The following is a 27,759-nucleotide window of genomic DNA, read 5'->3' as shown; positions in this document are numbered from 1 at the left end:
GTTTACCTTCAGCCTGGAGATTTAAGAGATAAGAAAAGTGTTCAGAAGCTTCCAGCTTGGTGGACACGTGGAGATTTGGGGAGAGCAGCGCCCTTGGAGAGGGTATGGAAGCATCTCGTCTTTTCCCCATACTTTGCCATGTGCATCTCTTCCATCTCGCTATGAATAAGCTGGTGTAGACTCCTGGCTTTCTGTCCTTTCCAAGGGCCTGATTGGCCCCAAAGTCTTGGCTGTACATGTTTTTGCCTGGGATCCTGCAAAAGCTGCAGACAGACCAAGTGATCTGGGACAGACTAAGGACAAAACTCACTGCACAAACCACCCCCACCACAACATTATACTTTTAATTATCAACCTGCGCTGATCAAGGAAGACATCAAACTGACCAGGACTTTCAGGGACAAGCTATGCACCAGTATCTGGTGCAGTCCTGTGGAAAGGAAGGCTTAAGTCCAATCACCTCTCTTCTAACAAAAATAAAGGAAAGCATTGGGGTGCCTAAGCAGACACAACAGAACTAGAGGTTGATTGAGTGGAATTCAACAAACAGGAGGGAATAGCACAGTGGTAGACTGCATGCTTAGCATGCTTGAGGTCCTGGGTTTGATCCCCAATACCTCCATTAAAAATAAATAAACCTAATTACCCCCTCCCGCAAAAAGAATACATGCTTCACTAAAAAAAAAAGAAAGAAAGAAAGGAAAAGAACAAACATGAATTTGAATGACTATTACGTGGAGGAAGGTACTGAATCACTATTGAAAATTAAGAAATGGAAGCAATTTAGTCTAGCAGGCAAAATGACTCCAGTACACAGATAAAATAAAGCTGAGAAGGATGCATGTTAAAAAAAAAAAAAAAGAAAACAGAAAGAGAAAAAAAAAAAGTGTTCAGCAAGGATGTGTTTGAGCTGAGTTTTAAGAAAAGAGAATAGGTCAGGTGTCCCAGAATGTCCTTTTAAGTATGGACTTGTGTGTGGACACGGAGTGGAAAGGAACGGACGGAGGGCATGGGTCAGTCACCAAGCAGAGAGGGAACTCTATGCAGAAACAGGCAACAGCCTGACTTGTTCAGAGATCTGGAAGAGGTCTGGAGTTGCCAGAGAGTGTAATGTGTGGGGGAGGTGTTAGAGCATGAGATACGGTTACATAACGAGATCAAGGCCAAATCACAGATCATCTTGTAAGCTATGGTTTCAGAGGTTTAAACTTGACCAAGGGGCGACAACCGGCCAATAAAGGGGTGTGGCATGATCAGTTGTCTGTGTGAGAGCGTTTTAGCAAAACTTTTTTCTTTAGCTGCAAAAACAATTTCTTTTCAATGGGAAAAAAAATAGAGAACAGAAGAAAAAAATCACTTATAATCTCACTACCCATTCGCAAATCTTAATGTCCTGGAGTGTGTCTTCCAGAAGAAAATAACAGGGAAAGAGAGCTAACACGTACTGAGTACCTACTGTGTGCCAGGTGCTTTCCGGAAGTGATCTCATTTAATGTAACACTAAGGTTCGCAGCACCATGCTGGCTACAGCCAGAGTGCTGTGAGGAGGACCACCAAGGAACTGGCTCAGCCTTGCATGACTAGGTTACCTAAGCTGAACATCTTTACTGAAGTCCCCACCTAATATCTGCATCTCCAGGGCCCAAAGCACAATGTACTCCATTGGGCTGATGAGATGGGGCATTGAAAGATGGGAGGAGAAGTAACTTTGGGAGGAGGAGATGTGGAGAACAAGTTGTCCTTGAGATGTCTATGAGACCCACGGGAGAGAAATCTGGGCTGGAACTAAACATTTTGGAGTTGATGCTTAAATAAGAATTAAAGCCTTGAGAAGGTGAATGTGTGTAGGGAGAGAGAAGAGAGAAGACCAGGGACAGAGGCCTGGGGAATGACAGAATTTAAGAGGCAGAGCAAAAGAGATCCCACTAGGAGAAACCACTAGGGTTTGTGAAAGAGGTTCAAAGAAGAGCAGGAAAGAAAGACAGCCTAGAATTTAAGGAGTGTCCAACGGCACAGAGGCCAAGCAAGGTGAGCAGTGGAGAGAGAACGCGGGGTTTAGCCATTTATCAGCAGGAACTTTGCCAGAGCATCTCATGAAGGGGGTGGGGGAGCCTGACTGCAGCAGGTAGAAGAATGGGTGGAAAGGGACAAGGGATATAGGCAACGCTTTTGGAGAGCTTAACTGTCAAGGGAGAGGGCTTTTTGTTTGATTGATTTGGTTTATTTTGAAAGACTGGAGAACATAGCATATTTTCATGAGAGAAAGGTGACAAGAGAGGCTGAATATAGATCCTAGAGAGGAGAAATAACCAAGAGAGCAAAGTCCTAGAGTAGTTTTTCTCAACCAAGAATAATCAATGTCTGGAGATACTTGGGATTGTCACAACTGGACTGGGGGCACTGGCACCAGGTTCCAGCTGATAGAGGTCAGGCACACAGCTCAGCATCCCGCAGAGTACAGGACAGCGCCGTCCTCTGCCCGGCAGCAAAGGATTATCCGGGTCAAACATCAATAGTGTCAAAGTTGAGAAACCCTATTCCAAAGGAAGAAAAAACATAGTAAGAACCCAAGTGTTGGGACTCGCTGCCATCTGATGTCATTAAATAAATATTTCTTGAATAAATAAACAAATTAAAAATTCCATCTGGAAGCCCTAAAACTTAAACATGGCATGAGGAACTTGAATACTGTGTGGATTCTACAGTCTCAGAGATAACATAGGCTCATACTCTTAAGTTTTAAATAAAGCAATGCTGCCTAGAGAACTAAGGAAGGCTTGGAAGACAGGGACAGCAGAAGGAAATTGACATTTATTGTCTACCGTATGCCAAGCACTTTATATTGTTGTATTGCTTAATATTTATAACACTCCAGTGAGCAAGGTATCAACTCCGTTAACTAGAGAGGAAACAGACTCACGGAGGTCAAGTCAATTTGTCCAAGGTCAGCTGTCTAGTAAAAAATGGAGCCAAGATTTAAACCCTGTTATATCTCACTCTAAAGTCCAAGTTCTCTCCACTCTGCTATGCTGTCTTCATGCTATAACCAAATCAAATGACATCTTAGCCCTGAAGGACGGGGAGGAATTCACCAAATATGGGAGAAGAGAGGAATAGGGGCTTTCCAGGTGTTGTGGAGCACGTGTAAAGGCCCTGTGGTGTGAAACAGGTGAGGCTGAACAAATGGTATGGAGCCAGGGCAGGGGTGGAACCTGGCACAAGGGGTAGGTGAGTAGTGTGGCCACCGCACAGCTAAGCCTTTTCTAGAAGTCAGCAGTTCTTAATTCTAGTTCCTCCTGATGCTAGTCAACCAACTAGAGCCTCCTCGTTCTCTGTTGTACACGGCTTTCCTTTTTCCCAGTGTTACATTTTCCGTACTCCATGCACAGGGGTACCTAAAAATTGGTTTAGGGTTTAGTAAATCTTTTCCTTTTCTGCGGCAGCAAAAACGAACTATGCAACTGACATATCCCTTGACTAGACACGCATTTTACGCGGCAAAATGAGTTACAGATTAATTTGGGAATTTAAGCACCTGTTAAACAGCAGTGGGCACACAATTGCCCAGAACATAAAACCAGGGCTGTCAGGGAGCACCTCTAGCTTGTTAACTGTAATGCCAGATAAATGTCATCCTCTGCTCAGGCTTTTTAATAGTTTCTTAAAAAAAATAAAAATAAGAAGTACTCAGTTGTACTTCCTAAGGCATTTCCTGTTTATAGGGTGTGTGTTCTAGCAGCTGTGTTAGAAAGTGTGACCTAAGGGCTCTTGGATCAAATTATCCTTTGAAGCTACTAGGTGCCAAGCTAGGGGATTACTCCCACCCCGGCCAGAGCCTGGTCTCCCTGCCCTGATCTTGATGGTGCTGAGTTCCTGGCTCCTACAGTCACACAGTCCTATAATTGCTGCAAGGAAATGAAGGGTGTGTGGAGGTCTGGAATCTACTCTGTCTCCATGAAATGTATCCTTTAATTGGAAAGGCGGGAAAGAATGATTTTCACAAAATATTTTTCAGAGTTCTATATTTTCCTGGTCACAGAGCAAAGGTTTTGAGGCACAGATTACCACTGGTCCTCTAAACTTTCCCTCTCTCACCCACCCCCAATGTCATCCCTGCTTGGGGAAAGGGCAAAAGGGCAGTTTTCATCCCAGATTGCTGAACACATGCCCAGTTACTCTCTGGGACAAGGAGTCCACCACTGATGTACATGCTTACAAAAAAAAAAAAAATCCCTCCTTAAATGCAGTCAATTTAAACACATTTATTACTTTTAGGCCACTAATGCACTACTTACCATTTTAGTATATTAAAAAATACCTAGTCAGCCTGAAAGAAGTGAATCTCATTTCACACAGAAAAAGATTAATGTGTAAAGATGTCCATTGCAGCATTATTTACAATTGCAAAAACCCAAAAACATCCTAAATCTATAACCACAGGAGAAAAGGTTAACAAAAAAGTATGCTACATTCACCGTGAGATATTATACAACTATTAATAATTATACTTAAGAATATTATAACAGAAAATGTTTACATAATAATGTTGAATAAGTAACTGTATATACAACTGATTTTTTTTGTTTTTGAGGTACAGTTGATTTACAATGTTCCATGAATTGCTGGTGTACAGCATAGTGATTCATTTATACATATATATTCCTTTTCCTATTCTTTTTCTTTATAGGCCATTACAAGGTATTGAATATAATTCCCTGTACTATACAGTAGGACCTTGCTGTTTATCTATTTTATATATGGTAGTTAGTATCTACAAATCCCAACCTCTCAATTTATCCCTCCCCACCCCCTTCCTCACCCTGCCCCCAGTAGGTGTTTGTTTCCTATGTCTGTGAGTGTGTTTCTGTTTTGTAAATAAGTTCATCTGTGTTCTTTTAAAAAATTTTTTTAGAGTCCACATGTAAGTGATATCATACAGTATTTTTCTTTCTCTTTCTGTCTTACTTCACTTAGTATGATGATCTCCAAGTCCATCCATGTTGCTGCAAATGGAATTATTTTATTCTTTTTTATGGCTGAGTAGTATTCCATTGTATTAATATACCACAACTTCTTTATCCAGTCATATGTCTATGGACTTTTAGGTTGCTTCCAAGTCTTAGCTATTGTAAATAGTACTGCTATGAACATTGGGGTGCGTGTATCTTTTCAAATTAGAGTTTCCTCTGATGTATGTTCAGAAGTAGGAATGCTGGATCATATGGTAAGTCTATTTTCAGTTTTCAAGGAATCTCCACACTGTTTTCCATAGTGGCTGCACCAAACTACATTCCCAGCAACAGTGTAAGAGGGTGCCTTTTTCTCCATACATTCTCCAGCATTTATCATTTGTGGACTTTTTAATGATGGCCTTTCTGACCGGTGTGAGGTGATATTTCATTGTAGCTTTGATTTGCTTTTCTGTAATAATTAGCGATACTGAGCATTTTTTTCATGTGCCTATTGGCTATTGGTGTGTCTTCATTGGAGAAATGTTTGTATAGGTCTTCTGCCCATTTCTGGCTTGAGTTGTTTGCACAACTGATACGTTAACTGAGAAAAATGCATAGAAAAATGATCAGGAAGCTTGGGCCAGTGCTTTGGATCCATTTCCATCAGTTCTTAGAGCTACTTGTCAGACCTCAACAGCCAAAATGGCGAAGCAGGTGGAGAGACAGTATGCTTTTCAGGAAGCCTTCCACACACTGGAGACAAACTAGAAGTAGTTGACTTCTCAGCCACGTGGTGTGGGCCTTGCAAACTGATTGAGCCTCCTTTTCATTCCCTCAGTAAAAAGTGTCCCAATGCCGTGTCCCTTGAAGATGATGTAGGTGTGGATGACTGTCAGGATGCTGCCTCTGAGTGTGAAGTCAAATGCATGCCAACCGTCCAGTTGTTTGAAAAGGAACCAAAGGTGGGTGAATTTTCTGGAGCTACTAAGGGAAAACTTGAAGCCACCAGTAATGAATTAATCTAATCCTGTTTTCTGAAAATATAACCAGCCATTGGCTGCTTACAGTGTATAATGTTTTTATTCACAAAAAAGAAAGATCAGAAGGATAACAAGATACACTACAGATTGACTTTACTATGAAAAAAAGCAAAACCTCTCCTACACTGGAAACATTTAAGGATAAAAAGAGACGCAAAGAGGGGGAAAAGAGAGGAATTGGGTCTCTCTGAATGTCTCTTCATCCTCCTAATGCCTTTAGAGCGATTCATTTATAAATAGGGAATAATTTATAACTGACTAGTGTGACTAGTGACCAGAATGCAATTATTTGGTAAGAATAAGAACAGTAGCAGCTTTATAACCAAAACAAAGGAACAAATTTTTTAAGAATCTTATTCAGTTAGGGTACTCCTACTGCTGGCCATGAAATTCTCATCACAAGAGTCTGCAGCTTTCCACTGCAAAACTATAAAATTAAATACCTTTCATCTTTATTTTCACACTCTGTATTCTATTTTCTTACCAATTTTAGGAACCATGGGAGGTAAACAAAGAGCTGGCTTCTATGATAGCGTGGATCAGAAGGATAAGGAAGGAAGCATTCACTCTCTAGTTACTCTGTTTCCATGTGGTAGTTTCATCATTTGGACAGGATGGTACCACCGCTGTTCTTGGTTGAATCTCCCCTTTCAAGTTTGGACACCTGCTTTCCTTAACTATCCCAGCTCCCGGGGAGGACTAACAGTAAGCAACTTGTTTTTTTTAATGTATTGAAGAAACTATGTCACATCAAATGATAGATTGCTATCTGAATCTATTTTAAAACTGCCTTATAGGTCTTGAAATTCTCTTGAGACAAATTAAAAGGGACACTGAGATTGCATGCTCTATGAAATATTTAAACCGCAAAACCAGCAAGGCCAGTGATTAAGAGGATTAAAGAGATATAGATGATGGGCATAAATCAGAAGCGTGTTGTCAAAGATTAGTAGTTACGAAACCTGTTTATCATCCTTCCAATAGGAAAAAAAAAAAAGCAATCGTAGGGTTTTTAATGGAGGTCTGGGCCATTAAGCCATTACATAATTTTTATTTTTTCTTGCTCCTTCTGCCAGAGGCTCAGTAATACCCTCTGTAGTAAATACATTTCCTCTGCCTCTAACAAGCTGTGTGGTGCAATCCTGAGCCAGCCCCTTACCTCTGGGGACTCAGTTTCCTCATTTGGAAAGGAAAGAGTTCATTCTTATAGGTCTGATATTCTGTTTCTCTAGAAGACAATGTTTAGATATTTCTAGGACATCCGTTCTAAGACACATTTAATTTAAGACACATCTTTATTTTATGTATCACTAAGGGAAAAAAAAGTCCTGCCAACTAAACTATGACACAGTTCCTGCCTTAACCATAACCCTGTGTGACCCGGGAATCTGTCACACCAGCCTCTCATGACTTTGAAATACAGCACAGTTCTCCCTGCCCTAAATTGCATTGCTTGGCAGCAATCTTTTGTGTATGTATCAGGAACAAAATGTAACACAATTTTATTTGTTTGTGGGTATTTTTTCTTTCAAGGGTCCCAGACAACACTTGGTTCTTGTTTTTTGCAATAACGTACGGAATTGTGGTAATTTCTCCAGTGGTAAATATCTGCTTCACTGAGGTCAGATTCATGTGCCACTATTTTCATGCCTTCTGCAAATACAATCACTTTTCATTACAAATGCCAAATGATAGTATAATTTTTTTGTAATTTAAACAGCAACCAAGCTCAACATGTTATTACCAACACTGTACTTAACTGAAGTAATGACAACAGAACAGCTGAGACTAAGTTTGAGCCTGGACAGAGCATAGCAACTGCATCATGACTGCAGCCTGGCTGACATCCGTGTCAGCAGTATCCCAATTGATTTCAGAGATAGTAAAACACTGGGGGGAGGTGAGAAATGTGCGTTTCAAAACTGATGAATTGAGATATGTGTTCTTCACCTCAGTGATGAGGGTCTGGCACACAGTGTTCAATAAGTATTTTTAGGTTGTTGAAGAAAGGGAATGAAAGGGGGAATGAATAGACACACAAGTAGATAATTGGGAATGCTCAGAAGTCACCTCACTGCCTTCTTTCAGATTGCTTTTTACTTGGTGGCAAAATACCACCAAATATATTATTCTCTGTACTTAAAATATATTTACTTGAAGGATGGGGAGCTGTATAGTTCAGTGGTAGAGTGTGTGCTTGGCTTGCACAAGGTCCTGGGTTCAATCCCCAGTGCCTCTGATAAGGGAAAAACTATATATACATATGTGTGTGTGTGTGTGTGTGTGTGTGTGTATGTGTGTGTGTGTATGCTTGAAATATGTCATTGAAAGAGTTATCAACTGTCTTCAAGGGGTTAAAAAATGTTAGCTAAACAAAAACTTCAATATCAAACCAAATGTGATCATTTACACTAATTAGTAATTTTTGCTCTGAATCATCAGAGCTGGCTGGAATTGAGTCTCCCAGTCTTCACTTAGGACTTGCCAGCTGGTTCACATTCCTAATTTTTTTTTCCCAGCACCTCTTATGTCTCCATCAAGCTGTGAAACTCTGATGCCCACATGGAAGACTCATGTCGCACGATCTTACATGTCCCAGGCTCCTCAATACCAGCGGCTTGCCCCCTTATCTCCTCCAGCAGCCTCCTCCCGCCCTCTTCCTCATGTTCCGTATATTTCAATCATTCTGTAACATTCCACCTATTCTATTTAATCTGTCATCCTTCTCAACAGCTCTTCCATCTTTTCCTTGTTTCCCCAAACCCTCCACGCCTTCATTTTCAGTAAATCATCTCACTTTCCATCTTTGGAGAAAATTAAAGCCATCAGGTTGGAACTCCCTGAGCTCCCTCCCCAGCACCTAAAAAATTAAAAACTCTAATTCTATCCTTTCCTTCTTCTCTCCTATTTCGGGGTGACGTTTTCTCCAGTTCCAGGTTAATCCCTCCATCTGATCTCTGCCTCCTCCTCAGGAAACTCTTGCTCTACTAATCATTTCCATCTCCTTGATTCTGAGCTGCTTCTTCATTAACTTTCCTGACAGCATACAAATATTTTCATCCCTTCTCTCTTTCAAAACAACTTTTACAAAAAAGATACAAATTTTATTTACAAACCAGAAATAGGCTCATGGACATAGAAAATAAATTGTGGTTACCAGTGGGGAAAGGTAGGAGGAAGGATAGATTAAGGGTTTGGGATTAACAGATACACAATACTATCTAAATAACAGATAAACAACAAGGACCTACTGTATAGTACAGGGAACTATATTCCGTTTCTTGTAATGAGCCGTAATGGAAAAAAACCTGAAAATACATATATGTATGTATGTATGAACATGTATCACTGAATCATTTTGCTGTACACCTGAAACTAACATTGTAAATTGACTACATTTTAATAAAAAATAAGAATTAAAAAAAAAAGCCTTACTCTTCCACACATGCTCGTCCCTTCTAGCTCTAGCCCTTTCTCTTTCCCTCAAAGTCAAGTCTTTAAAGTCCACTTATTGTTGTCTCCACTTTCATGTCGCATTCACTTGACCGCCTGCTGCAATCAGCAATCTGACAACTATCCTTACCATACCAATGACACTGTTCTCTAAGGTCACCAGTGACCTCCATGTGGCCTAGCCGTATCTCACCTCACCCCTCTGCAGTACTTAACACTATGGAATCTCCCTCCTTGACACTTCTTCCCCTTTGGTTTTTGTGACACCGTTCTCTCCTCCTTTTTCATACTTTCTCTTTTCTACTCTTCATTCTTTTACAGGTACCTGTCCAGTTTTCCCAGCACCACTTATTGAAAAGACTTTTTCTGTTGTATATTCTTGCCTCCTTTGTCATGGATTAAATGACCGTAAGTGTGTGGGTTTATTTCTGGGCTCTCTGTTCTGTTCCATTGACCTATGTGTTTTTGTGCCAGCACCAAGCTATTTTGGCTACTGTAGCTTTGTAGTATAGTCTGAAGTCAGGGAACCTGATTCTTCCAGCACTGTCCTCTATCTCAATGTTGTTTTGGCTATTCAGGGTCTTTTGTGTTTGCATACAAATTTTAAAATTATTTGTTCTAGTTCTGTGAAAAATACTATTGGTATTTTGATAAGGATTGCATTGAATCTGTAGATTGCCTTGGGTAGTATGGTAATTAAAACAATATTAATACTTCCAATCCCAGAACACAGTATATCTTTCCCCATCTGTCTGCATCATCTTCAGTTTCTTTCATGAATGTCTTATAGTTTTCTGAGTACAGGTCTTTTACCTCCTTAGGTAGGTTTATTCCTAGGTATTTTATTCTTTTTGACAGAATGGTAAATGGGATTATTTGCTTAACTTCTCTTTCTGATAGTTCATTGTTAGTGTGTAGATTTGCAACAGATTTCTGTATATTAATTTTGTATTCTACAACTATACCAAATCTTTGATAAGGTCCAGTAGTTTTCTGGTGGTGCCTTTAAGATTTTCTGTGTATACTTCTTTTCCAGTTTTGGTTCTTTTTATTTCTTTTTCTTCTCTGATTGCTGTGTCTAGGACTTCCAATACTACATTAAATAAAAGTGGTATGAGTGGGCATCTTTGCCTTGTTCCTGATTTTAGAGGAAATGCTTTCAGCTTTTCACCATTGAGTATGACATTAGCCATGGGTTTGTCAAATATGGCCTTTATTATGTTGAGATATGCTCCCTTATGCCCACTTTCTGGAGGATTTTTTCATACATGGATGTTGAATTTTATCAAAAGATTTTTCTGCATCTATTAAGATGATCATATGGTTTTTATTCTTCAGTTTGTTAACGTGGTGTATCATGTTGATTGATTTGCAGGTGTTGAAAAATCCTTGCATCTCTGGGATAAATCCCACTTGGTCATAGTGTATGATTCTTTCAATGTATTGTCATATTTGGTTTGCTAATATTTTGTTGAGGATTTTTGCATCTATTTTCATTAGTGATATTGGCTTGTAATTTTCTTTTTTTGTGATGTGTTTGTCTGGTTTTGGTGTCAGGGTGATGCTGGCCTCATAATGAGTTCAGAAGTATTCCTTCCCCTGCTATTTTTTGGAATAGTTTCATAAGGATAGGTGTTAGCTCTTCTCTAAATGTTTGGTAGAATTCTCCTGTGAAGCCGTCTGGTCCTGGACTTTTGCTTGTTGGGAGTTTTTTAATTACTGATTTAATATCATTATTGGTAATTGGCCTATTACTATTTTCTATTTCTTCCTGGTTCAGTCCTGGGAGATTGTACTTTTCTAAGAATTTGTCCATTTCTTCTAGGTTATTCATTTTATTGGCACATAGTTGTTTGTAACAGTCTTTTATGATCCTTTGTATTTCTGTGCTATCAGTTTTAACTTTTCGTTTCTGATTTTATTGGTTTAGGTCCCCTCCCTTTTATTTCTTAATGATTCTGGCTAAAGGTTAATCAATTTTGCTTCTTTCCAGAGAAACAGCTTTTAGTTTCATTAATCTTTTCTGTTGTTTTTTCAGTCTCTATTTCATTTATTTCTGCTCTGATCTCTATGATTTCTTTCCTTCTACTAACATTAGGTTTTGTATGTTCTTCCTTTTTTAGTTCCTTTAGGTATAAGGTTAAGTTGTTTATCTGAGATTTTTCTTGTTTCCTAACTTAAGCTTGTATCACTATAAACATCCCTCTTAGAACTGCTTTTGCTTTGTCCCATACATTCGTGTTTTTGTTTTCGTTTGTAAACTACCAGTTCAGCTTTTTAAAAATAGCTACAGCTGTGTAATTAGATTTTCTATTTCTTCTTGAGTCAATTTTGGTAAGTTTCCTTTTTCTAGGAAACTGGCCATTTCATGTAAGTTTTCAAATTTAGTTGCATTAAGTTTATAAAATTTTTTATTTAAAAAAAATTCTTATGTAGTGATTTTCTCTTAATGTGTCAATTTTACTACACACACTTTTCAAAACACTAGCTTTTTGTTTTCTTGGTCATTTCTAATGTAACTTTGTTTTTAATTTAATTAGTTTCTCCTCTATAGTATTTCTTTTCTTCTTTGTTCCTTGTATGCTGTCATTTCTTTTTCAAGTGTCTTAAGTTGGACACATGGCTCATTAATTTCTAGTTTTTCTTCTTTTCTAAATAAGTGTTTTAAAGCTTTTGTAAATTTCTCTACAGCTTTTGCTATATCACATGAGTTTAGAAATATATCTTATTATTTAGCTTTCTGTACTGTATGATTAAAGTTAAGATTTTTTCTTTGATTCCTTAGTTATTATTTATTCCTAATGTTGTTTAGAAGTATCTTTAGATTTCCTAATTTATGGAAGTTAAAGTGAGTTTTTTAAAATGTAAGTTTTAAAGTAAGGTGTTTTTTTGTGTGTGTAAGATCAGAGAATGTGAACTATGTGATACTGATTTGTTATTACCTGGGCTAAGATGGTGGCATAATGCCATCAGAGAATTTAAATCCTTTATCTTTCTGCTCCATCATCCCAATATATGACTTCCATAATATACCTTTTTTATATTTTAAACTGTTTCCAGGAAAATGGTTTGCATGTAGCAGCTGTTGGGTACAACCAACTCTTTTAACATACCATGCTGCATAAGAAGGAACTAACAGCCCAAATTCAATAATCATGAGATTTGTCATGAATTAGTCCTCCCTCTGTTTTCATCAGCTTCTTTCTCTCAGAGAGAGCTCAGAATCCTCTTCTGGAATTGCTCCATCTCGTGCCCCAGCTCTGGACCTGAAGAGCTGCCTCCCACATTAGGCACTTAGGAAATATTTATCGAATTAAAGAATGCATAATTAGAAAGGAATGAATATCTCCCAACATGCTAAACTTGCAAGTCCCAAACTAGAAACGGATGGCGAATGTCACAAACAGTAATTCGAGACTCTTACTAAAGAGACTGGAACTAGAACAAGGCAGGCTTACAGTGTAAGCAGAAGAGTCAGGGACTGCATATTCTTGGGGGGAAAATTTAAGGAAAATTAATTTCAAAACAACAACTTTCTGGAAGCCTCTGAACAACATAGACTCATGAATCTTCTGGCTGACCTATCACTTACGATGATCCCATTGTTCACAACATAAGCAGTGTCTGTCTACTCAGGACAGCAGCAACTCCACATCAGATATCGTCCACTAAGCAGATAGAGACAGTTGAGCCAAAGGCACACGGTTACTGGGGAGTGGGAGCCTGAAGCTGAGGGCAAATATTTTGGATTGCATTTTGTAGGTGGTGCTTGGCTGCCCTGTAACTGCACCCTTCCACCTTGCTTTGGCCAAGTCAACACAGCTTGGGTGTGGTTGCTCATAAATACTCCCGAAGAGCAATGACGATTCTTTTGGATTCCTGAACACGCCATCTCCCTGTGGGAGGTCTCTGGGGTGTGTGTCCAGGCCTCTCAATGAAGTTTTAATCAAAGCACTGTTTCCTTCCCATTGTTGCTTTTGGAATGGCCTTGTTCTCTGAGTCTGAGCTTTGACAACAGCACCTCCCCTGAATTTTTCCAGAGCAGCTCTTGGATTTCTGCCCCATCCCCTCCCATCTGCACACCCCCATTTCCTCTCTTCTCTGTTTTGGCTCTGTGTGGTTCTTCTCCGTAAAGTGGCTGAAGAGCAACGAACCCAAAATACCTAAGTAACAAATGAGTCATCACACTTAACAGCAAAGCTCTGAAGATCAGCGGGTGTGTTGGGGAGGGTAAATAGCAGAGGAGGTAGCTGCCCAGAGAAGGGGAGAGAGAGAGAGAGAGAAAAAAATAGAAACAAAATGAACAAGTTGGCAGAGGTGGCTGACAGCAGCTGAGTGGGAGGAGGGGGCAGGGAACTTGGTTGGCTTGCAAAGGTGAGATCAGCACTGTGGCTTGTCACACCCTGGCTGACTCAGGCTAAGTGCAGCCCTCTAGGGAACTGCTAACACTGGACTGTCTAGTAAAACCCGGCTGGACAAGTCATCTGACCGCTGTCATCTTTGGTTCACAAATTCTGAGTCCTAGGGCTTGGAATTCTTTGTCCTGGTTGCTGCAGGGCTGCTAATCAGGGACCCAGTGATATTGCTCCAGGGCCATTCCCTTTCTGGTCATAAGGTAACTGGGTGACAAGAGTCAGGACATAGTTTAAATGACTTCTTTGTACTGTTCTGTTTGTTGGGATTCTTTCGACAGCATCATTTTCCCAAAACCTTATCTTGAAGCATAATAGTGGAGCTGGATGGCCAGCTCAAGGCTAAGGCTCCAGGCTGCACTGGGAATGAACAGCATGGGCAGCAAAGGCTGCAACTCTGCTGAGAGATCCGGGGATGCTGCCCCACCAGGATCGGCGTGGCTTGGAAGCCACAGGGCATGTGTCCTGGTAGCTTAGGACGTGACTCCTACTTTTTCTACTTTTCTACGTAAAAATGGAGTTGAAGAGGCTGAGCCCTTGGAACATGTCTAATGGTCTGATTTCATGGGGATCTGCCTGGCCAGCCCACAGTCCTTCTCCGAGACTTTTAAACTGTCACAAGAAGCCAGAAAGAAAAACCACATGTGCACGGGACAAGGGCTACCAATGTATCTAGGACTGTTACTGTGGCATGGCTGTCAGGAGAATCTTTTAAGGGAAAAAAAAAGTATAAAATGTCCCCTGAGATAGGCTGTCACAGATCATGAGGATGACTGGATTTGCTCACAAGCTGTTTGGTTCTCGTTTTAGGTCAAAACCAGGAAGTTTGGGGACTACCTTAAAAACAGAGGAAAACAAAATAAGTTGCTTCGGGTTTTTAAGTGTGCAGCCGTGTCCCGCTCCACTTGAGTCTGCAGTGGGCGCTGGAATCAGCCTTTGGTTTCGTCTCCCACAGCCAGCCCCTCGACCCCGCATCCTGCAGAAGAGCACAGGCACATGCCATGACCTGAAAAGAGCAAGGCTGGGCAGCGAGAAAGAGAACATTACAGTCCCTATAAAGAAAGACCAGAACCCAAGACTTGATCAAGGCAAACTTTCTGATCCCCATTAAGTTCCTGAAAAAGGCTCCCTCTGCTCACTTCAACTTACCCTCAGCTGAGCCAACCGGTGAATTACTAAAACTCCTCTTTGGAAATGATTCGTGGAAGTCATCTCAGGGAAGTCCATATTCTTGGCCTCAGAATTCTTCATTTCAAAATGAACAATATCATCTTTTTAGGATGATATAAACTATATACGTTTGTTATAAAAATAAAAGTAGAAACAAAAATGCTAGCCACAGTTTTAACACTCAGAATGTTAACGTTTTAGTGTGTTTCCTTCCAGTCCTTTCGTAGGCATAGATTTATTCTTTTAACACCGTTGCTTTCAATCTGTATATAAAATTTTGGACACTGCTTTTTGCTAAATATCTTTTTCTGTTATCATCTGGAAAATTATATAACCGTAATTACTAATAGTTGATATATAACCCATAGAGTTACCTTCATCATCCCCTATGTTTTGGACATTACATATGTTTCCAGTTTTTAAAAACCATGTCTTTATTTAATTAATGCACAAAATTTGGAGATTTGCACATTAGCCCCATCACTTAGCTATGTGGTAAATCCTAATAATATTTGGGTCGGTAACTGAGCACTTTGACAGGAATCAATAGGAAAGACAATCAGATGGAGCCGCCAATCAGATTTCTTGGGGGAATCTATCCCTCTTGCACTAAGACTAAGGATTTCTGGTACAGGAGTCTTGAAGGACATAGAAATTGCTTAAGGCAATGTCTCCAGCATCTAGCTGTGTATTTCTTTCCGAATGTGGCCCTGAAGTTCCATCTCCAGCCCCGTATTTTCAAACATCTTGGAGATAACAGATAATCCTTTAATGATTGGAAAGAATAGTGAAATAAAGGGCAATAGTGTAATCAGTGTGACAAGGCTGAGGACCTCATTTTGAAACATTTATCTTACTCTTACTCTGATTCCTTATTGGAGCATTCTGATGTCTTGTGGGCTTCCCTGCTTGGCGGGAGTGGGGTGGGTATGTTTTGAACTGCAGAGTTAGGGCAGCAGAAGCAGGAAGAGTTGGCTGTAGTCAGGATAAGCATAGTCAGCTCTGGGTATAAATTACCATTTACCAAATAGCTCATAGTTGTATGGTGATCATTAACTATTTCATGAAAATGCTATTTTCTTTCAAAGGCAAGTCCTGCATCGTATAGAATACAGTCCCTAAGCATAATGAAGGAGCATGTGCTTCATGCTAATCACTTTTTAGGGCTTATTTCATTTAAGAATCTCAAGCATCCAGAGTTAAGGGCTATTTTCCCAATATGAGGCCATTAAACCATAGAAAAGTGACGTAACTTGCCCAAGGGGACATGGCTAATAAATATTAGAGCCAAGATTAGAACTCAGGGCTGATTTCAAAGCCTGTGGTCTTTGCGATACATCATGTGGCCTCTCTTGTTAACCCGGAGAAACATGCTTGTAATAAAAAAAATGAGTTAATACTTATTGATTAAAGGTGAGGCTTTTGCTGAGATCCAGAAGTCATTACAGCAATCTGTTGAGAGACCCTAAGGACAACTCATGAAGCCAAGTCCATCAGTGGATAAGGAGCCCTCCCATGGGGTGATTTTAAAGACCCCGTGGGGGCTCTGACAACAGGAAGCCACAGGGAGCTTCTACCCCCTATTTTCTCCAAGGCCAGTTTTTGGGACATATTATGGTTGATGGATATAGAGACTATTGATTTACTGCACCTTTTAATACCTGTGTAATAAAATGACTAGCTCATGAGATGTGTCTGTTTTCCCACTAGACTTGAGTTTTGTGAAGTCAGGGACCAAACTTGTTTTCTTCATTGCTATATTTGCACTCCTAAGGCAGTGCTTAGTCAATAGTAGATGCCCAATAAAATCTGTTGAATGAATAAATGAAAATAATACCTAACCAAGATGAGGTCAAAGGTGTAAACTGGAGTTAATGATCAACTCCCCAGATATCGATGTGTTTCTCAGAATGTGTAGTCTGAACTGAGGTGGCCCAAATCAGGATTGGTCAGGGAGTGTGTGTCATCTGTTTCCATTTGTTAATATCCATGATAAACTCCTGGTCATAAGCATGAAGCCATCTGACATGGGAAGAGAAGTGTTTCCTTTTGTTTTTCCTGCCCTTGCAACATGAAGTGAAGATAAACTCTTTTTCTCCTCTCCTTGATTCCGTAATCAAACTGGATTTATGCTAAGCTTATGAAGAAAGTCCCTCCTACAGAGAGTGCTTGCAGCATCCTTCTTGTTCCCCAAAAGGGAAAAGTGGGGCTGAAAGTGCTCATTATGCTCAGTCATTAAGCAGTTACTGTTGTGCCCAAGAAACAAAAAGCAAGAGCCTTATCAGTGAATTTTGTCATGATCCTACATCTCCCCAATGTGTAAACTCCAGGAAAGTCCAGATCCCAGCAGGAACCCATCTGCTATGTTTCTAGTACGATACTCTTCTGTTTATATTTGCTCATTTCTCTCACAGAGTGCCAGAAGAGAAAAGTGATATTTTAAAAATTCATCTGCTAGTATTTATGCAAACACACTTCTCTCCAAGTGTGGGTTGAGTAATGCGAGGAAAGCAGATGCAGATCCTCCAGCGGATCACAGTGAAACTAACAAAGAGGAGGGAGAAGGTAAGGTGTACCCACTTTAGAAGATGTGAAGAGCAGAAGCCAGGAAGTGTCCTCTGACCAGCCACATGTGACAGGAAGACCTTCTGGGTCTTGAACCTCCCCAGCTGGAGGCTTATTTGAATTTGTCGATGAATCTGTCAGGCTTGTCCTATGCACCAGCCAGTTAGGGGATTATAAAATTTAAGGTTCCTGGTTGAGGATATAACAGTAACCCTTTATAGAAGAACATGCTCCTGATCTAAGGAGAAAGGGGAAGAAACGTTGGTTGAACTTCAATTATCTGCCCAACCCTTTGCCAACTGTTTCACACAGTATCTCATTTCATTGACAGGTATCCTGTGACATTACCAGCCCCGTTCTTCAGACTCAGCCTCACAGTGGCCATAGAACTTGTTCAACATCATATCACTTAAGTTGTCTACTTTTAAAATCCATGCTCTTTCCCCCATGTCATATATAAGAAGCTTCCAAGGCTTAAAATTTAATATTGTATGTGTTCGGAATCTAAATGGTTAACATTGGTTGAATATTTACTATGAGATGGGGCAAAGTCTAAGTTCTTTATATATGTTAACCAATTTAAACTTTGTAATCACTCCATGAGATGTATACTACTAAGATCCCATTTTAAGGATGGAGAAATAAAGTTTACATATAAATAAAGTTGTCTAAATCATAAGGAAATAGCAGAGCCTGGTTTGGATCTTGAGTCCAGTCATTTAAGCACCACACCGAACTGCCTCTCCTCTGAGGAGCACTTTTAAACACATTCTAGAATCCTCCCTCCCCTTCAGCCACCCCAATCCCACACGGATATAATGGGGACAATATTCAGCAAACACAGTATAGTAAGTCCTCCATATCTGCAGGTTCCACATTCAGACATTCAACCAACGGCAGACGGAAAATATTCAGGAAACAAACAGGCAAACCGAAAGTTCCAAAAAGCAAAACTTGAATTTGCTGCCCTGACAACTATTTACATAACATTTGCATTAGCTATTAAGCAACGTAGAGATAATTTAAAATATACTGGAGGGTGTGCTAGCTAATATGCAAATACAGCACCACTTTATATGAGGGACTTGAGAATTCGAGGAGTTTGGTATCCACAGCAGGTCCCGGAACCAATACCCGACAGATATCCAGGAAAGACTATGTTTCAATTCTTCTCTTCTTGCAGCCCACATCCCAGAGGCCTTGCCTGGAGGTGTAATGCCTCAGGCAGGTCAGGACAGCTACTTAGAATAAGCTTGGAAAAAACAAACTGGATAATGCATAGCCTTTAGAAGTTTAAGAACCGGCACTCTAATTTTAGAATTCCCTCCTTAGCATAAAGAAAATACTCTTCCGCCTGTGATAGTTAGCAGGCCTCCTTCTGCAGTGTGATGCTAGAAGGAGATGGGCGGGCAGCTGCATGCCAGGCCCGGGGTCCCCTTGTTTTCTCCTGGCCTCTCCTCTCCAGGTCTCTGCCTGAAGAGAACGGAATAAATTAAGGGAATGTTAAGGGCAGGAGAGCTGTTTCCCATTCCCATAAAATCCCCTGTTAAAGCAGCGTGTTTAAGAGGGCATAGCATGGGGTGAGGGAGCCAGGGTCCTGGTCTCAGACCCATGGGTGGCAGGTACCACTTACAGAGAGGCAAGCAGAAGAAGGGAAGAACCTGAAAGACGGAGCCTTAACTCAAAGACACAGTGAAGCCTAAAGAGACAGTGAATAATTTTGACTGACGTAGTTTTAAAACCTATTGAACTAAAATTAGTTTTTTTGCCCTCTTGCTACCCAGCAGGTGGGAACTCATAAAAGATATCAAAATGATTTAGAGAAAAAAGAAACTGTGTTTTCTTTACACATCTGAGTGGAGTGAGTAATTTAGCAATCCTGGTTTACACAGGAAACAGGAGGCAGATGTGAGTTTCAGCCGTCAGAATCAGAAGCTGAGCAGCTGCAGTCTTCCTCCCTCCATCTCCGCAGTGCTAGGGGTGGGGTCCCCAAGACCTTTCTTTGAAGACCTGGTCTCTCCCCAGTGAGGTCCACGTGCTTATATTTAGACAACACGAGAACACGTTCATGAACCTCAACCACAGTGTTCAGTGTGGGTAAACCCTGCCTGCCTCTCTCTGGTGAGACGATGCTGGTGGTGAGACTTGTTGTGTCCAAGGAGTGGGATGTCAGTCACTTTTTACTGCCAGGACAATGACCACACCAAAGGGTGGTAACCCACATCTGAGAAAGAAGATCCTAGTCTACAATCGCCCCTCACTCCCATCACAAGAAAGATGCTAAAGAGAAAAGACAAGAGAAGAGACGGGCCAAGCTGTGTAATGAAGGATGAGGCGCTGAGCTCAGTGGGCTTCCCCAGCCACATTAACATGAATGCAGGTAAAGGGACCTAGTGCTGCATGGGGCAGAATGTTGCTGTTCCTCTAGAAACAGCAAATGAGAAAAGACCCTTCTCCAAGAACAGAAACGATCCTTCTTATCAACATACAGTCCTTCCTGATGACAGGCAGCAAAAAGTGTAGCTGATAGGTGCCGAGGTTTGGAAGTTCAAATCCTTTTGCCACTTCCTTCCTGTGTAACCTTGGGCAAGTTACTTAACCTCTCTGTGCCTTTCATCTGTAAAATAGAGAATAATAATACCTTCTTCAAAGGATTGTTGGAGGATTAAATAACACATATAAAGCCTAAAGAACAGTTTCTGGCACATAATAAGCCCTCAATAAATTTGCCTATAATTATTCTTATGACAAGGGTTAAGAGTAGTATGATTTTGAAACTAGTCTTTCTACTTCAAGGTATCCCTAAATTTATTGAAAAATGATTAAAGGTAAACTCTAGTTGGATTTTTCAACAAACAAGTCATAGAGTATTTCCTTCCATTGGCCTTTTGCAAAGAACTGCCCCCTACACCCTGGAAAGAAAAGTGTTCATTCAATGAATCTGATCCCTCAGCCCAATAGGCTATTGAAACAAACTTGACCTCCTGACCCTTCCTGTCATCAAGGACATTCTGATAACTATGTTATATAAGAAGACAGTACCAGCCTGCTGTCCTTTTCCTCCTGTAGGCTGCGTTGGGAATCAAGTCAGCCTTCATGCAAAATGGGCACTTCAGCATAACAATACTCCTGGAAAGAATGTGGGGTCCGGAACCTCTGGGTTTTACATTTTGGCCTCATGGCTTCCTTAACTGTGTGAACCTCAGAAAGTTGTTTCTAAAAATGAGGATCATCATACCTACACAGTAGGATCTTGTGAGCGAAGATTAAATTATAAAGTGATCAGCATAGAGTAGGTGCTCAAATGTTAGTTCCCGCTCCCTCTTTCCCCCTTTTCTGCTGAGATACAGAACTGGACTACTCTGTAGGGAGGGAGAGTTCATCAAATGATGTGTCAGTTTCTTTTCTCCCACTTTTCTGAGGCAAGAGATCGTGAAGGTGGGAGGAAACTAGCACCCACTGTCTACTCTTCTCTACCTGGTGGCAATTGTTCATCTTTCTCTTCTAGCACTTTAAAACAATGGTCAAAGTTCAGCTAATACTGAACTATCTAGCTACTCTAAGACCACCGCGATCTACCTAGGATTGAGTGTCCTGTTGACCTCTACTCAAGGTGGAAACAAATAAGGCCTCAAGAAAATCCACCCCAATATGGCCTCTTCCCAGAGTTGACAGGATGTGTGCAATACCCAATGTGTGCAGGACAAGGCGGGGGAAGGATTAGGCTTGTCCATGGCACTGCGACGCTTCATTGCCAAGGGAGGAGGTAGTGCTGGTCCTGCCAGCTTCTTATCATAGTTTTAAGGACAAATCCAGTCCCTTCTAGTTATATTAATTCACAATCACAGAGTCCTTCTTTTCCCTGCTAACATACAGTTAAGGACCCATCCACCAAACTCACAGATGCTTCACCCTACTTCCCCACCCACTACATTTTCTTCAACAGCCAGAGAGCTTTTCTGAGATGAAGCAGAGGCCGAGAACCTGGGGCCCCTTGGACGGGAGTCATCTTAGCTGCTGACACAATTGCTAGCACTGGAAAGTACCGCTGCTGAATCAAAAAGCCACTTCCTAAAGACGAAGGAAGTGCTCAAGGTTTGGTTCCTGGAACACCATTGATTTTGTCCAGAACCTTGAAGCCTTCCGTGCCTCAGTTTCCCAGCATGTGGGAAGGGTGAGGACAACAAAGGAAAATTGCTACCTACTGCCCAGCCTGTCATCATTACGAGTTTGAATGACTCGACTGACTTCAGAATGCTGTGAAAAGTAATTAGTATTTACTGTGTTTTCTGAGATGAAAGGTGCCAAAATTAAGCAGAGCTGAGTCAAGCGGTAGGGTGTCAACTGGGGTGCAGTGTAGATTTGACAGAATGTTCCTTTGGCTTGGAAACTGAACTTTAATTTTTGTCATGGTAGAAATTTTTAGATAATTTTTTTCCCTTTTTAAACTATGTTCACCCTTCTCCTTCCCCGTCTGAGGCACGAACAGTCGTGTTGGAATCAAAAACCCACTCTTCCCAGTTGAACAGCACAGGGTGCAATTAAAAAAATAGTGAACATCATTTAGAGTCTTCATACCATGCCAGGTAAGAGGCTAGTATCTGGCTTTTGTTTTTTCTTTTCAACAGAACAAGGAAAATTTGTAGGATTGAGAATCTGTGAGATCCTGCTCAGCTTCTGCCCTGAATGCTGTCTTTGCCGCACCCTGCATTTTCAGAGAAGCCTCATTGCCGACTCATTTTAGAAACGTAGACATTTGTTTGTTCCTGGGCCGCTGACTTTTTGCCTCTCTGCTCAAACTTCAACAGCATGAAAGGAAAAGATTGCAACGATTCGTTTGCAATCGGCCATCCCAAGCCTCTGATGTAAGAGATGCAAAGCAGGCTAGAGTGGGCCTTGGCCTCTCTAATGAGAAGAGCAACGAGAAGAGGAGGAAGTGGGAAGAGGCCCTGGGGCTGCGGCGGAGACGCTCTCAGCAACGTCAGCACCTCCAGACTGATGAAGGTAGCAAAGGAGCCCGTGCCCGGTGCTCAACACTGAGACTGCCTTATCAGTCAACATCAGGGGCCAGCGAGCCAAGTTTCTGCACACTGTCTGCTCTCCTGAACGCTGTCGGTGACAAAGGCACCCTTTGAAGTCAAGCGGCCATTTCTTGTGGGGCTGAAGCCTCCGCCTCATTCTTATCTCCTCACTGATCCCCCTCACTGCCACCCTTTCATCCAAACTCTTGTCCGGGTCCCTATTACATGCTGGTTCTCCTTGAAATCAATTCTCAGTGGCCAGGATGGCAGTTTTGCTAATACCCTTAAAATAAATAAATTAATTTAAAAAAAATAAAATCATCATCACCAAAATAATTAAAAATGAGTCCCCACTCCTGACATAATTTTGATTTTTTTGACTCATTTACAATGCGACAGTTTCTACCTACTTGCCGTCTTACACCGTCAGTCATCTGCCTTCTTTGGTGCCCTTTTCCTTTTTCCTCCCTTTGGGCCAACCCATTGACAACCATCCCACAAAATAGCTGGATGGTTAATTGCCTGTCTTACAAATTCATCCTCAAAACAACTGTTTAGTTAAAACATTCTAGGGCCCTCCATGAAAGGTGATCAGCAGTGTGTTTTGAAGCGTCCAGGCCTGTCACCTCTCTGGACAGACCCAGGACTGGGCTTCTCTCCTTTTCTGACTCATCAGCCTCTTCGGCTTTGTTGAGTTGCTTTGGGGCTAGTTGTAGGATGAAGGCCTACTGCCAGAAGCCGACGTTGGTAGCGATAATGCTACACTGAAGCTCAGACAGAAGACTGACATGGTTTCTTACCTACCAGGAATCAGCCATCACAGGACTGAAGTGATTTCCAAGATTCAAGATTTGCTGAGTGGTCCTAATAGCTAGCAGCCAACAGGGGACACCCCAAACTGGCCCATCCTGTGAAGTGTTGGGCACAGTCGGTCTACTAATGATGGCGGTTTGCTTATTTTTGTGGCTTGCCAGCATTTCGACAGGATAAAAACCCCCAAGGGCCAATTTACCCCACTGACCGCCACTTAATTGAAATAATTTTTTAAAAACCAACAAAAAAACCAGATTCGTTTAGTGAGAAGAAAATCAAAGCTTTGGACAGAAGATAGGGACAATGTCTTTGAATCCCCTGGGCCTAATAATCTCAAAAAATATTTATTGAGGTCATTTCATTTCTCTAAGGGTTAATTATACATAATTTTCCAATCTTTTTGGTCTTGAAACTGTCTTTGGAGAAGGCAGATCTTCATCTTAGAGTACAATCAGGTAATGGATGATGGCCAGACTAAATTCTTTTTTTTTTTTGACATACAGTCAGTTTACAACTTTGTGTTAATTTCTCGTGTACAGCATAGTGATTCAGTTATACATACATATATATTCCTTTTCATATTCTTTTTCATTATAGGTTATTACAAGGTATTGAACATAGTTCCCTGTGCTCTACAGTAAAACCTTGCTCTTTATTTTATATATGGAAGTTAGTATCTGCAAATCCCAAACTCCCAATTTATCCCTCCCCCACCACCCTCATCCTTTCCTCCTTGGTAACCACAAGTTTGTTTTCTATGTCTGTGAGTCTCTTTCTGTTTTGTAAATAAGTTAATTTGTCTCATTTTTTTTTTAGATTCCACATCCAATGGTATTTTGCCTTCTCTTTCTGGCTTACTTCACTTAGTATGACAATCTCCAGGTCTACCCATGTTGCGGCAAATGGCATTATTTTGTTCTTTTTTATGTCTGAGTAGTACATACCCACATCTTCTTTATCTAATCATCTCTTGATGGACAGTTAGGTTGCTTCCATGTCTTGGCTACTGTAAATAGTGCTGCTATGAACATTGGCGTGCACGTATCTTTTTGAATTAAAGTTTCCTCCAAATATGGCCAGACTAAATTCTTGATTTTTATAAAATGTGGTAAGGAGCAGGGAAACAGCAGGACCCTGAGCCCCCCAAATGCTTAGAATTAATTGCTTAGGCATGGATGATTTGTTAGGGATATTTTCCTCTCTTAAAATTGGTGGAGGGAAGGAGAGTCCAGCGTGGTCACCGAGGTGGCCGGAAATCCAAATGCTATTACAGACAATACTCTTGGCCTAAGAGAAAAGAAAACTGAGCAAGGGTATTGGACTGTGGGTTTCTGAGGTCACGTCAGCAGTCTCCTGGGCCACGGCTTTTGCTTGTTCAGGATGCAATTTGTTCAGGCAGTGCAGCTGAGGACAGCAGGGCTTCGGATACAAAAGCATCGGCTGGTGAGAGGAAATCAAAATAATCCCCATTAAGTTCCCATTATCTTAAAAATTAGAAACATCTAATGAGAAGCTCCAGGGCGAGCGGAGCAGCAGGAGGGCATCTCTGATGGACGCCGTCCTCTGTAAGGATTTCACTGTTGCTGTGGGCAATCTGTGTGCCCGGGGGCCTCAGAGCAGTTTCCCTGGAAGCAGCCAAGACTGATGGGGCACCCCAGGGCTCAGAAGCCACACTGAAGCAACAGAGAAGCAGCCCAAAAGAGAACCTTGAAGGAGATCTTTGGCCTGAGGGGTGATTATCTTTAACCCTGCATTTTGTTTGTTGTTCCTCAGAAACTCCGAACAGATTTAACTTTAAAGGTCTGGGATTCTTTTAAGTGTGGTGCTGCCTAAAGGCAGGTAAGACGCCCTGTGAAGGACTTCCTCACCTCTACGGTTCTCAAAGTGTGTTCTCATCGTAATGCAGGTAGAAAAATCCCTTATGAGAAGAAGGAGGACGCTTACTCACTAGCAATGAGCAACTGTGGAAACAGTCCTTTCCAGACCTGGCAAACTGCTTCCAGTGCTTTCCGTCCAAACACTGCATCTCCTCACCAGCTCTGCATTACATCTTGGCGCTGCACGGCCCAGTGGTACCACATCATCTCGTGGCACCGAGCCAAGAGTGTGCCCAGCAGCGCTTAGCACCATACAGGGAGCCTACAGGGCCCTTCAGGCTCCCGCCTCTGCACTCCTACTGGAGCAGAGGAGGAGATTATCAGACGGCAAGTCACGGTGTCGTTAGGCGTTGTTATTATTACGCTGATGTGTAATAAATCTGCGTGGTGCAATAAATTAAAGCAAGGCTCTGTTCTCACTTTATGCTCTGCCAATAGTTTTATTGTAATAGCTCGAAGACGTGAGTTTTCCTTTTTAGGCAGAGCAGAGGATGCTGTGAAATTTGAAGAGAGAACAAAAGGCTACGTGAATGTAGTTGGCAAGACAGGTATAGTACAAAAGCCAGCTCATCAGGACCGCCAGCATCTAACATTTCTGTGCTTAATGGTGTTAGGGAACTTCGAGGGCCCTCCAATGCCCACAAGAATTCGTTTGAATTCATTTTCACATCAATGTATCTGAGTTCTGCAAAGTGGACCTCTTGAATAAGATTCTTTTGGTGATAAACCTGAGCTGATTGTAAGATCATACAAAGTGGTTCTGGAGCTCATTAAAGTCAGCAAATGAGCATTAGTGAGATCGTTGCATGGGCTGAAATTGTGATAATCTGTTCATTTTGGCAATAGTGGCTCAAAGGGTGACGAGAGGGGCAGTGAGAAGCCCTACAACTCCCAGCAAGGAGATTATGATGCATTTCAGATGCCTGTCCTGGGAGCACACGCCCTGGCCTTTCTTTACACCACGCGCCTCAGCTCTGCAGGAGCCAAAGGAAGGGCTTGAGAAATGCTTCCTCTTAACTCAAACCTTTGCCAAGTTCAAAGTCCAGGCGAGGCCTTTAATCATGTTCCCAGCATACCTGACACTTAATGATTTTTTTCTTTTTTCTTTTTTTGGTCAGGAGTCCTCCTCTTCTGCAGCACATCTATTTCTAGTCTTTGTTTTGGAGTTTAGCCTTTCCTTTTTTTTTAATCCAAATGTTGGTCATTCAAGATTTCTTAACACTCTGGCTCCAGAGCCTTCCATTTACCTTTTTCTTCTATCTCACTAGGCTTGTAGGTTACTTTTGCCTCTACTAGGCACACTGGGCACCGGTGCTGTGCTTCATGTGTCATTGTAGCCCCTGAATATTTACTAAGCTCTTGAGTACACAGCTGGTAGTTAATGTATAAATGTTAATTAACTGATTTAAAAAGAGTGGTATAGCTCATTCTACAACCACCAGCTCTTCTCCCCTAGTTCACCATCACCCTGTATTGCTCTGCAAAACGATGCACTCCCCATGACCTTCCAGCCCAAGACAAACGATACCCTTGGTAATTCCCTTGGCAAAACCCTAACACTCACCCCTTCGGTCCTCCTTAGAAAATATTACACTCCTTCTCTTAAGTCTCATTTATTAGCAGCAAGCACTGAGACAGGAAATTTCATTCTCTGAGTTTGAGTAATCTCACGAATTCTACTTTTTCTTCTCCTGTGTTTTCCCCCTATTATGTTCTACCTCTGGTTAATCTGTAACAAGCCTAATCAGTACAAACTCTGGAAAAGCTGAGGTCATAATTTCTGAATCTGGTTTGAATTTGGGATTTGCTCCCTCAACTCAAAATTAATATTGTGAATGTACTAGAAATGTGTTTTCTACTTTCTGGCCTCAAACTAATGTTTTTGACACACACACAGCTTAGTATCTGGCTCAACTAATTATTAAAATGGAAAGGAAATTTCCAACTACTTTTTTGGCCTTTCCTCTATCTCACCGCTGCCCCCCTCCAACACACACACACACACACACACACACACACACACACACACACACACCACTGGAGATGGGAAAGATGGAGTCCTTGCTTGAATTCCCCTTAGGTTGTATCATTGTTTGGAAGCGATTGGTTCTCATCCAGAAGCAGACATGAACAGAGTAAGGAGTTACTGTTTTAGCTCAGCTGTATAAAGAAAGTAGCACAAACCCCAGGCTTTAATCTTCCTGCAAGGCTGCTCTGGGATATGGTCTTCTTTCTGATGAATAAGCAGATTCAAATACTAACAAACTATTACCAAGTTAACAGATAACTTCCTGAACGCTTATTTCATTCCTAGCACTGTATTGTTCATTGTATTATCTCACTTAATTCTTGCCCTTGAAGGTAGCATCGATGTTTTCATTTTATCAATGAGGAAACAAATGTGTAAAAATATTAGGTGACTCATGCTGAATGGTAGAACCAGATTTTTGGATTCC

The 27,759-nt window shown here is 41.3% G+C and overlaps 1 long non-coding RNA gene and 1 pseudogene across 1 annotated transcript; both read left to right on the top strand.

Annotated features, from left to right (window-relative positions):
• Positions 1-5,654: 5,654 nt before the first annotated feature.
• On the top strand, positions 5,655-5,977 carry LOC102544477 (thioredoxin pseudogene; annotated as a pseudogene).
• A 3,794-nt stretch (positions 5,978-9,771) lies between these two features.
• On the top strand, positions 9,772-15,192 carry LOC140698267 (uncharacterized). Its single transcript, XR_012075915.1, has 2 exons — positions 9,772-9,853; positions 14,668-15,192. It is a non-coding gene; the product is annotated as an uncharacterized lncRNA (long non-coding RNA).
• Positions 15,193-27,759: the final 12,567 nt, after the last annotated feature.

Source organism: Vicugna pacos, chromosome 9, assembly GCF_048564905.1.
Source record: "Vicugna pacos chromosome 9, VicPac4, whole genome shotgun sequence".
Classification (NCBI taxonomy): domain Eukaryota; kingdom Metazoa; phylum Chordata; class Mammalia; order Artiodactyla; family Camelidae; genus Vicugna; species Vicugna pacos.
Note: the sequence above shows the minus strand (reverse complement) of the source record. Positions and strands in the feature narration are given on the sequence as shown.